Source organism: Bactrocera neohumeralis, unplaced genomic scaffold, assembly GCF_024586455.1.
Source record: "Bactrocera neohumeralis isolate Rockhampton unplaced genomic scaffold, APGP_CSIRO_Bneo_wtdbg2-racon-allhic-juicebox.fasta_v2 cluster11, whole genome shotgun sequence".
NCBI lineage: Eukaryota > Metazoa > Arthropoda > Insecta > Diptera > Tephritidae > Bactrocera > Bactrocera neohumeralis.
In genome coordinates, this window is record NW_026089624.1 from 18,440,059 (window position 1) to 18,452,431 (window position 12,373).

The window sequence follows — 12,373 nt, forward strand, 5'->3', positions numbered from 1 at the left end:
AATGTCAAATAGAAAACCTTTATGATTATAAGATGTACCAAAGATTTTGGATGATTCCACCTACAGGATTTCAGAAAACGCCACTTCCGGTAATGATACTTAAAATAAAGGAATACGTTCGAACACGCATGGCATGATATCAGTACCAAAGTCTCTACCAAGTGAGTTTTCTAGAATGGAGCAGGACCTAATCCTATTAGCGGTGCCCTTTTATAGACAAATAATAGTTGGATGACCAAGTTCAAAAAACCCTGCCGGATACGTCAACAGAAAGATTGTGGTGAAAAGCTGTCATCTAATGTATTAAATAAAAAATAATAACATTTGCAACGAAGCAATTTTCAAAACAGATAAATCTGTATTTATTGGAAATTACTGCCCGAAAAAAACATACATTCTTCCCTAAGAAGCATCTGCACCACGAAGTAAGAACACCAATGAAAGTTTAGCATTCTTAGCATGAGCAATTTACTACTGTTAGCTATTAAAAAACCTCAGAACCTGAGGCCTTTAAAAACAAAAAAGTATGTTTACATGGTCCGGCACTCGAAGTAACCAACTTCAGACCGTTCGCGCAGCTGTCGCAGTGGAATCAGCTGTTTATAAATTTGCTGAATAACAGTTCGGAGTATTGTTCACAAGTGTACAAAAGCGTTTTGCCAAAAGTGAACGCAAAAAAAAGTGATCAGCGATGGAATTCAAACGTAATAGTGTGATTGCTTTATATTTAGCTGGAAACTCACAGCCAGCAATTGTTCGTGAGCTCAAACACCTTAATGTGAATAAAGTTTTTGTTTATCGCACCATCACTCGTTACAATGATACTGGTAGCATCGCAAAACGCCATGGAGGTGATCATCAAAAGACTGCAACCTCACGTGAAATGGTTCGGATAGTGAAGAAGCGACTTGAGCAAAATCCACGACGAAGTGCCAATCAAATGGCTAAGGAACTGAAAATATCGGACCGCAGCATCCGACGCATATTGAAAAATGAGCTCAAGGTCAAGCCTTATAAGTTCCAAAAGGCCCATGATCTCACCCTGAAGCAGTAACAAGTAAGACTTGAGAGAGCGATGCAGTTGCTTCGCTTGGCCGAAAGCAGTCAAATTCCGAACATTGTGTTTTCTGACGAAAACATTTTTCCAATTGCGCAATTCGTAAACTCTCAAAACGATAGGGTTTACTTGACCGACCGTTCATACGAGAATCTAAGTCATCGGCCACCAGGAGGCAGCACCCACCACAAATAATGGTTTGAGCCGCTGTCACCGCAGATGGGCACTCTTCAATTGTTTTCATCGAGTCTGGCGTCAAAGTAAATGCGACATATTACCGGGAAAGTGTTCTGGAGGCCGCTTTGAAGCCGTGGGCAAACAAACATTTCGGTCGCAAGCCATGGGCGTTTCAACGAGACTCAGCACCGTCTCACAAAGCGCGAGTGAACCAAGAATGTCTGGAAAACAACGTTCCGAACTTCATTACGACCTCACAATGGCTTTCGAATTTACCAGATGCGAATCCAATGGATTATTCTCCCTAGGCCATTTTGGAGAGCAAGGTTCGAAGTAAAAAATACACCAGTCTCGAGATGCTGAAGAAAGCCATTGTCCGTGGCAGTTAAGGCAAAAGGTGGTCATATCGAGCAAAAATGAATTGGTCTTAAATTAATGATTATTTTCACACATTTTTTACTTTAAAATAAATAAAAATAAGTTTCCAAACCGAATTTATGGATTTTTAATTGGTTACACTTCGAGTGCCGGACCCTGTAAAAAGAACGAAATCTTTGGGGAATACTTTCTTCAACTGGTGTTTTAAAGGATATTGAATTTTTTAAGAACAGAACCTTCCAGACAAAGATCAAAACGCTTTTCAGCTTGTGAAATTTCGTTACAAAAAAAAAAGATTTGAAAAATTATTGCTACAAAAACGGATAGTATCTCTATCGGCGATTTATTGGTAAAAAATGTCACTAATTTCTATCATAAGATGTTTGAGAAGTATTTTAAATTAATATACTATAATATTAAATGATGAAAATGATGAACCAATAGCGAAACTGAACTAATCGAAAAAAAATGCTTGGAAATCGTTAAAACACAGACGACAAATTAAAGACTTTTTCAGTTAAAAAAAAATAATTTTAAAATAAGTTTTTTTTCTGTTGTCGTTGATTTAAATTATACCGAATGTATTTGGTAATTTGTTTGAAAGGATAGTTTTATTAAAGGTGAAAAATCATTCGATTTTACGAATTAGGTGTAGAAGAAGATCCGTTTGTATATATGCAAACTAGTCCATCAGTTCTTAAGATATCGATCTGAAATATTGCACAGGTTCCTTATTCTCGAAAAAGTTGCTTATTTGTCGGAACCTCTGTCGTCGGTCTACTATAGCAAATAGCTGTCATACACACTGAACGATCGGAGTCAAATTTGTCAAACTTTTTTAGATCGGACCAGTAATGTCTATAGGTACTTGCATCTATGAAAGGTATTATGGCTTCGGTGTAACCGAAATTAACGTTCTTCCTTGTTTTCATGACAATTTGGTCACCTATGTATTTATAAAACTTTTCAGATTATATAAGCAAATAAAAAATTCGACTACAGTATTGTAGCCACTTATAGGTTATTGTCGAAAAAGAAATACGTGAAAAACAAGTCAATTGTTTTTTATAATAATGCAATCTGTTGCTAAAGGGTATAGTTGTTTTGTTCACCTAACGGTTGTACGTATCACTTAAAACTAAACGGGATAGATATGGGGTTATATATGAATAAATGACCAGGATGTCGGGAAAAGTTGAAAACCGGGTGACCGTCTGTCTCTTGTACTTGAGTAAAAATTGAGATTTCTTGATGAAACCTGGTAAGCGGGTTTCTTTGTACAAAAAAAAAAATACGAGTTCGAATATGGGCGTTATAGGACCACTGCCACGCCCACAAAACCAAAAACCTATAAGTGCCAAAACTAAGCACTAAATTAAGATATGAAACTAATTTGGTAGAGGGGATTGTGGCACTTGTGGACAATTTTTTTTTTTAATTCGACGTCCCGCCCTGTAATAAATTTATTGAACATATCTCCTAAAGTATTAAAGCTACAACAATCAAATTTGCTTAAGACAAATATTATAAGAACTATTATCGACAGTGTGAAAATGGAATATGAAAATCGGAAAATCACCCCGCTCATTCCTCATATAACGGTACTATTCAAAACTACTGAAAGCGCAATAAATCAATAATTAAATACGGGTCAATACTTCCCTGAGCTTCCACATACCTAATATAAAGATTATCGAACTTCCAGGTGACTTTATACTGGATATATCGGCCAATATTTGAGTTATTACCAGGAAAATTACAGAACATGTTTTACTAAAACATAACATAAACTTCATCTAGCCCCCATATAACTATCATCAGTTTTTTGACTTTGCTCCATATGATTGGTGATTGTATGTAACACACCTTAATGAAACCCCTGGAACATTTTTTCGGTATGTGGCATGATAATAGATAAAATCTGATCGATACTACCCCAACTAGTAGTATATCATTTAACGATTCTCGTTTTTCTAAAAAACCTATTCTGAATATGTCCGTCAGTGTTTGACTTATATAGAGTATTTGTAATATAAAATTGCTTAGATTCCGATCCTCTATTTGACGCCTTACATGTTAAAGTAACTCCTTGGCTTTAATTCTTGCAGCTTGCAAGAGTATAAATGTTAGCCCTTTCTCACTTGTTTGTTTAACTTTTATTCACATAAATTCCGACACTAGACCAAACACGCACATGATACACTAAATGATTTCAATCTATAGTTTTTTGTAATATATTTGTATATGTACATATGTATGTATGTACATACCTTCATCCTAAATTTATTAGATTTTGAGTATCTATGTAATCATAAAGATAAAATTGCCGTTCCAGTTTATACTCAGCTTTTTCGCATAAACCACGTACATCCAGTTTAAAATATTAATATAGAAAAGTTTAATGTAAATACAAACACTCATCTGCATATTATGTTTGAGTAGTGTAAACTTGTGTGTTACTGTTGTTTGCTACAATTATGCACTACCCTCAGAATTTCTCTCATTAAATGAGGCTACTCTCTTATCAATAATTGAAAAAACTAACCAATCCTATCCAATTTAAAGTATACATACTACATGTACGAGAAATTACATATTATAACTCGAATAAATTATGCTAAAAGGTAAACAATATGGCGATGAGTAGAATTTAATAATAAGTAATTATATGGAATATGGGTATATTGAATTCTTTCATTCTCATTAATAAAAAATCATCAATTTTTTGCAGAAACTCTTTCAAAATATAATATAATTCCAATAAATCATATCTCTTAAAAAATACTGTAAAAACAAGAAAATAGTTAAATTCGCCGAAGCTATAATATGTTTATATACAAGAACTTGATTTTGATCGGTCCACCCATGCTTAGGAACACATTGTATGCGCAATTTCCTGAATCTACCTTCTAAAAACATTTTATATAATATAATTATATGTAGTTTTAGTTTTCGATCATATTGCTTATAGCATAGATTATAGCATTGCTTGTGATAATAATGTATGGCCAATTTCATGAAGGTACCTTTTCAAATACAAAAATGTTTCATTCAAATGATGTATTTTAATCGATTTGTTTGTATGGCAACTATTTTCATCGAAAATTGTACCGTTGCCTTGAGCAATGATCGTTGCGAAGTTTCGTGAAGTTATTTCGCCATATGTAAAACCTTTCTTACAAGGACGGGAATTTGATCGATTAATTTAAATGACAGCTAAATGCTATAGTCACCCGATATTGGCCGACAAATGAGCAGTTTCTTGGGGAGAAAAAGACGTGTGTATAATTTCAGATCGGTGTCTCAAAACCTACACTAGGTCGCGTATTTGCAGCCAGATCTTCATGTCCTCATCAAAATCGACTCAGCTCGTCATGCGTCTCCGACGTTTCCTTCTGCGAGTTGCAAACTGAATATACCGTTTCCAGGGGTTAAAGCAATATGGATAGAAATTGAGTTAAAATATTATTAATTTGAAATGAATATGAACACATACTTATATGAAAACGTTGAATATATATATATATGTACATACTAGTATATCAGGCCACGCGTTGCTGTGTTATGCATTTTATACTATTATCTACATATATAATAAACTATTGAATACAGTGAAAATTTTATTTACGAATAAAGGCGAAAATGTTTTTCTCGGTATAAGAATCCAAGGGATTGTACTTGAGGTTTAATTTTGAATATGTTCATACAAATAAATTTCATTGGAAAAAGTAAAGAATTTAAGGCTGCCTTCTCAATGTCTGGTTACCAGTCTTTCTGTCCAGTTAATAGTGTTGTCCGCTTAATAGAGCATCCATTTAATAGAGATTTCACTCTATTTTTTATTTATGAATGGTTTTTATTATCCTACCTTCTAAGTTGGTTAGAACTGTATAAAGTGAGCTAAATTGTACTAATCGGTTCAGTAGTTTAGGAGTCCATTGCGGACAAACAACCTTACACGTAATTTTCATATATAAATATTTCTATATATTTAAATATATGTATGTTATGTTAGTTAATCTTGTAAATTCAAAAGATTTTCCTCAGTAATTGGAAACCATCAATTTCTCTCAGGGTCATTTTTAAAAATGGGTATACATATGTATAACTGGAGTTGTAGTATTTCAATAATTTCAAACGTAGCTTGAGAACTTCTGTACTCAAGATGAAATGGTATTGTGTTTTCTATGATAAACTTTAATCGAATATATATGTACATATGTATGCGCGAGAGTTTGCATGAGGTAAGTTCATTTATTGAAATTTTATACTTTATTAGCATAATGGGTTGCAACTAATCGATAATAAACAGGCAGTATATTGTAAACATTGAACTATATGTACTTATGTATATGCATAGCGCAAAAATGTATGCTGCAAAATTGACTGCAATTGCAGGTGATGTGCGCACTAATAAAAATACCCTAAACACATGGTACTCTTTAATCAGTGGAATTACATAAAATTTCATTGCGAGAAATGATTTAGTACATTAGACACTGTATCACCGCATTTCATGATCTTATCTTTCTGGTTATCTTCCAAATTCGTGTTGATTCTTTCTATAAAATTTTTGTAAGAAATCACAACAGGCGTTACTTTAGCCTTTCGAATACTGTATTAACCACGTTACATATTGCGTTATTGATTTGTTTACATTACTTTCACATTTTCACTGCATTTACTCCTTCCTTTTGATTTTTTTCACAACTGAGAAAAAATTAAGTAAATTTTACATAGTCAAATTGGCCACACATATCGCACTATTCAACAATTCGATGACATACACATACATATATGAGTATACACACATATGCATGCTTGTATGCACGTACTTGCAGTTTGGTTTTTAGGAATTTTCGGGTTTTTTAAGGAAGCAGTTTGGGTATAACCGTCTTCCTTTAAATGTTTGTTACTATACTTTTTCCTATGCATTTTTCACGTTTTTTGAGCAATACATGAACACTGACAAACATTTTATGACGCACGCCCGTTGCCCAAGCCACACCAGTCACATACAAATTTATTGCGACTATCGAAACGCGAGATATATGCACAGTGATAGCAATAAAAACAGCACACTTTTTTCGCGCTCGGCACTACATGACCGTTGTTTCTTCACTACTTTTTACACACTTTTGTCCTTCACTTTATTTAAATTTTATGGCAAGATGAGTTGTATTAGGTTTGGCAGTTTCGGCGCTGCATTCGGTTACTCGTTCATTCGCTCTCTCAGCTGTATCTCAATTGTTGTCGCTCAGCAGCACATATTTTATCGTTTGCTTAAACGCAATAAATGACAATAATATTAAAACTTAACTTGCGCCTGCACACTCATTTCGGTAGCGACAGTAACGAGCAATGACATCGTCTGTGTGTCAGAATGCACACAAACACTGATTTTGGGTATATGCTCTATGTGTATTGGCACACTATTTTGGTTAAAAGCATCGCAAAATTTAGCAGATAAAATTCTCTACAGCACTTTCTCTTACTAAATCTTAACTTTGCGCACAGTCCGTCGTGCTTATTACAACATCAAATCAGCACACACAAAATTAATAAACCTATATCAATCAATCTAAGATTATTATGACCATACAGCAGACACAAAATATGATGAAAGTAACGTGGAAGCAACAGCTATAATATTTCACTGCGTTGCCAGATCAGACAAACAATATTAGCTAAAGCAGGTTCGGAGTATAAATTTCAAATTAGTATGTGTATATGTATATAAACTCATAACTAACTCTTTTGAAAATAAACTATTCCTTCTGCTAGTGGGTTTATAAACAATTTTAAATTACTTAGTCTTGCAGGTTACGACATTTGCAATTGACACTAGTTGTAATACGAACTAAAATTATTTTGAACTCTGTCGATTTTTTATATACAAAAAAATGGTTTCAGAATTTTATTCCGTTTTCGTCTTGCAACCAGTTGCTACAGAGTATCATAGTTTTGTTCACCTAACGGTTGTTCACCTAAAACTAAAAGAGATAGGGTTAAATATATAAATGATAGTTGAAATTCGGTTGACTGTCTGTCTGTCCGTCTGTGCAAGCTGTAATTTGAGTAAAAATTGAAATATCTCGATGAAACTTGGTTCGTGTGTTCCTTAGCACAAAAAAAATCGAGTTCGTAAATCGAGTCGTAAGCACTAAATTAAAATATACAGCTGTAATTTGATACAGAGGATCGCAGTAGGAAGAGGCACATAGGGGCAAAATTTTTTGAAAAAGTTTAATGTACATATGTATCTCCTAAACCACTTAAGCTAAAACAACCAAATTTGATGAGCACAAATCTTATAAGAACTTCTACCGACAGTGTAGAAATGGATGAAATCAGAACATAACCCCGTTCACCCCCCATATAACGGTACTGTTAAACGCTACTAAAATGGCAATAAATTAATAACTTTGCACAAAACATTTGTTTAGTGTGCGGCACCGTATAACCACCAGGACCCCTAGGTACCGAATATTTAGACCCCGTTATATAGTTGACATTTGATCGAAAATATGGGTCAAAGCCTGTATGTCAAAAATAGATTGAATCGAGCAATACTTTCCTTAGAGAGTCAGGACAAACATTTTCGCGCGACGTGTTTCTGTGAGTGGTGCCTTTTTGGAGGGCCGCGAAATGTCTCTGATGAAAACCGTGCAGGAAGACCTGCAACTTCGACAAACACCAACAATGTGACTCGTGTGCGCAAAGTTTTGAGCGCAGACCGTTGACTAAGTATTCGTCTTATTGCTCAGATCTTAGTTTTTCAACGTCTGTGGTTCACGGCATTGTGAGCACTTGAACATGCGCAAGGTGTGCGCGAAGATGGTCCCAAAAATGTTCACTGACGACCAGAAATTGCGGCGAGTGAAAATGTGCGATGAAAATTTGAACATGTGTGAAAGGGACCCCATGAGCGAAAACATGGCCTAGCCCCTATATAACTAATATCAGGATTTTCGAACATCCGGCTCACTTTACTCCATATGATTGATTAATTAGTATGTGACATGTTGATAGTATGTGGGTTTGTGAAAAATAGTCAATACTACCCCAACTTCCAAATACTACATACTATTGATTTTCGTTTTCTAACAAACCTTTTGTCGAATATGTCGGTAAGTGTATTTCCCTTACTTTGATTTTTGCAAGTTGCAAGGGTACAAAATGTTCGGTTGCATTCGAGCTTAAGCTTTCCTTTCTTGTTTATTGTAGAAAATTGCACTTTGGAAGGAAATAAATATGTTAAAAGTAAGTTAAATTGTATGCCCTTCGTTTTTTATTGTGACTGATATTAGACGGACATTTAGGACACTTAGGTCGATTTTTGCCATTCTTATTGAATTGCTTTTTGAGCTGCAGTTGGACTAACTGCTGGCCACTTTAGCACAGGAGTATTTTTCGACGTGAAAAACTCTTGTGTACACTTAGCGCAAATTTGAAAAGGCGTTTCAGAGTGCTTGGAAGTGCATTCTTTAAACGCGTTTTTCTCAAAATTGTGCTTTCAAAGTAGGTGACCAACATTACTTGAAAATGATTTAGCTGATTAGTCTCAAATTTTCACACGAACTTCTGAAACATATTTGTTTATTAATTATTCGTAGATTCTTTCTTACCGAAACATTTTTCTATAAACTGTTTACAACCGGAATTTTGGTCAAAAAAATTTTTTTTAAACCGTTATTTTTTCAAAAGGGTTTATTTTGCGTATTCCTTCGATTAATTAGTATTTAACATTACTATAACGAAATTTGCGTGGATTTTAAATTTTAGATGATCCAGTTCAGAGATGTAGGGGTCACCGCAAAACGTCTTTTTTGAGAGGAGCTCCCGGAGAACAGCAGTTGTTTCTTTCCAAATAAATATTTTTACTAATACTAAGCCCTAAAATACAGTTAAAAGATGCCAAAATATGTCTACAAAACTTTTGGATCAATAAATTTAAAAGTTTTCTCAATTCTAGAAAATTGTGCTTTTTGGGCTTGCTTGGATTGCCAGCCGAGCTGTTCAAACACGGTGGCGAAGACCTGTTAAATATCTTGCATTCCTTTATAGAATATGGTCGGACGAAAGCATGTCCGACGACTGGAATTTAATTGTGCTCTGCCCAATACAAAAAAAGGGAGACCCCACAATATGCGTCAACTACCGTGGGATAAGCCTCCTCAACATCGCATATAAGGCTTTATCGAGCGTATTGTGTGAAAGATTAAATCCCACCGTCAACAAACTGATTGAACCTTTGTGTGGTTTTAGGACTAGAAAATCAACAACCGACCAGATATTCACTATGCGCCAAATCTTGGTAAGGACCCGTGAAAGGAGAGTCTACACACATTACCTGTTCGTCGATTTTAAACCTGCTTTTGAGAGCACGAAAAAGTGCAGCCTCGCAAAACTCTTAGGGCTGGGTAAAAAGACGTAGAGCAATACAAGAAGCTAAGTCAGGATCGGGAAGTACTTCTCCGAGCCGTTCGATACCAATCGAGGTTTTAGACAATGCGAATCTCTTTCGTGCGACTTAGTCGATCTACTCTTGGAGAAAATAATTCAAGATGCAGAGCTAAATCGAGACAACATACAGTCGTCGCACTCGCGACTTGGCTCCCACGTCATAACTTTAATAATCTAATAACTATAGTGTCGTCTATCTTGGAACCTGTATCAACACCAACAACTATGTCAGCCTCGAATTCCACCACAAAATAGCTCTTGCCAACATGTGCTATTTTGGACTGAAGAGGCAATTGAGAAGTAAAGTCCTCTCTCGACGAACAAAAACCAAACTCCATAAGTCACTCATTATTCCCGTCCTGTTATATTTTGCACTATAACAACATCTGATGAGTAGACGTTACGAGTTTTCGAGACCAAGGTTCTGCGAAAGATTTATGCTCCTTTGCGTGTTGGCCGAATATCGCATTCGATGGAACGATGAGCTGTATGAGATATACGACTACATTCACATAGTTCATCGAATTAAAAGACAACGGCTAAACAGCATTGCAAAAAGAAGAAACGACTTGCGCGCTATTGTCAACGCGGCTATAATCGCGTAAGCGGCCAGCAATCTACGCCAGTAAAGAAGAAGAATAAAGCTTTTTTTATGATTAAAATTTGTTTTTGGTCTTTAATCCCGAAATATAAAACGGCGACCCACGTTGAATTTCTTTACGGCAATGCGGGTGTTTCTAACACGTTTAGTGTCCGTAGATAGTGGAGAGCTCAGTTTTTCTAATTGAAACTTATCTACATCTTGGCAATATTAAACATTGAAAATGAAATGGCACAAACTGTTAATAATTAAATGAGTTATGTCTGATTTTTCCAAATTAAAGCCATGGGAAATAATTTTTATTGTACTACTAATTATAATAATTTCTTTATAATTATGTTCCCTATTAGAGTTTTCAACACAACTGCATTTTGATTAGAGTTCTTAATTTCTACAGTATCGATACCAACCGAAGCTGTCAAAAAAAATACTGATGAAGTGTCAAACTTCATCTTTTTTGTGTTATTACGGTTTTCAACTCTATGTCAGTGGCGTTGACTAGAGTATCAAACAATTCCAACTATATACCGATAATATAATATAACCAAGCAATTGTTAGTGCATTTATTTAAGAAAAATATTAATAGAAAATGGAAAATTAGTAAAAAAAATTGTATTTATAATTCTAAACTATTTTAATCAGTTGTACAAATATTCCCGAAGCTGAACAAACCATACTGCAATTTAGAAACAACAAATATAACATTAAGAAACTGTGGGAAGGACCCCTACAATCTAAAATATGTAGGGATAAACTTTTTGAGTTAAATTAAATTTTTTAAATGTTTTGCTAATCTTCAAGTCATTTGTATTTTTTCACTTTTCACAAAAACGGTATACAATACTTAAAATCCTCTTTACAACCATACATACATACTTATGTATATATGTAATATATCGTTCTCTACGCCAGCCATAGTTTAAAATGCATTCTTGATAACTACCAACAGCAAATAAACGGCGAGGTTGTGATAATAGGGGGATTCTCTTGCTCTTGCAATATTGCAGATTGCATAAATCCTATACCGAAATATACGTACACAAGGGCACGAGAGCACCAATTGCAGAATCTAGTGATATATGAACGACTGATTCGGTCAATTTATTGTAAATGACTATTGTGCATGGCTATTGCGAATTGGTCAATTTTGCATTCAATCTTAACAAAAAAAAACTTTAACAAATCTTTATAATTTAAATAGAATTATAAAATCTATTTAAAATTTACCTTCTTCAAAAATTTAACGTTAAAATATGTATTTAAGTAAAATGACAGCTAGCACAGGGTGCAATTATTTTTTTACGGTGATTGCACGAAAATAAACATGGGTTTTGGTCTGACATATTTTACAGTCATTGAAAATAATTTTCTGCGTGTGTTTATGGTTGTGCCGTTGCATTAGGTGGAAAAATCTCGTGCACCATGCAAGGATTTTGCAAGAGCAAGAGAATCCCCCTAATGTTTTACAACCTGTCGTTACAGAGTATACTAGTTTTGTTCACCCAATAGTTGTACGTAACACTTAAAACAAAACGGGATAGATATGGCGGTACATATAAATAAATGATCAGGATGAAGAGAAAAGTTGAGCCCCGGGTGACTGTCTGTCTGCCAGTCCGTCTGTCCGTGCAAGCTATAACTTGAGTAAAAATTGAGATATCTTGAGGACACTTGGTACACAGGTTCCACGCCC

The 12,373-nt window shown here is 34.8% G+C and overlaps 1 protein-coding gene across 16 annotated transcripts in view; it reads right to left on the reverse strand.

Moving 5' to 3' along the window:
- LOC126766087 (protein pangolin, isoforms A/H/I/S) overlaps positions 1-12,373 on the reverse strand; it is a 247,852-nt gene that overhangs the window by 49,173 nt on the left and 186,306 nt on the right. The window contains exon 1 of one of the 16 annotated variants that reach the window (XM_050483814.1): positions 6,104-6,909. The exons of the other annotated variants lie outside the window; for them this stretch is intronic. The gene's annotated coding sequence lies outside the window, so the exon portion shown is untranslated. Of the gene's footprint in view, positions 1-6,103; positions 6,910-12,373 lie in introns of those variants that run through there. 16 annotated transcript variants of the gene reach the window in all.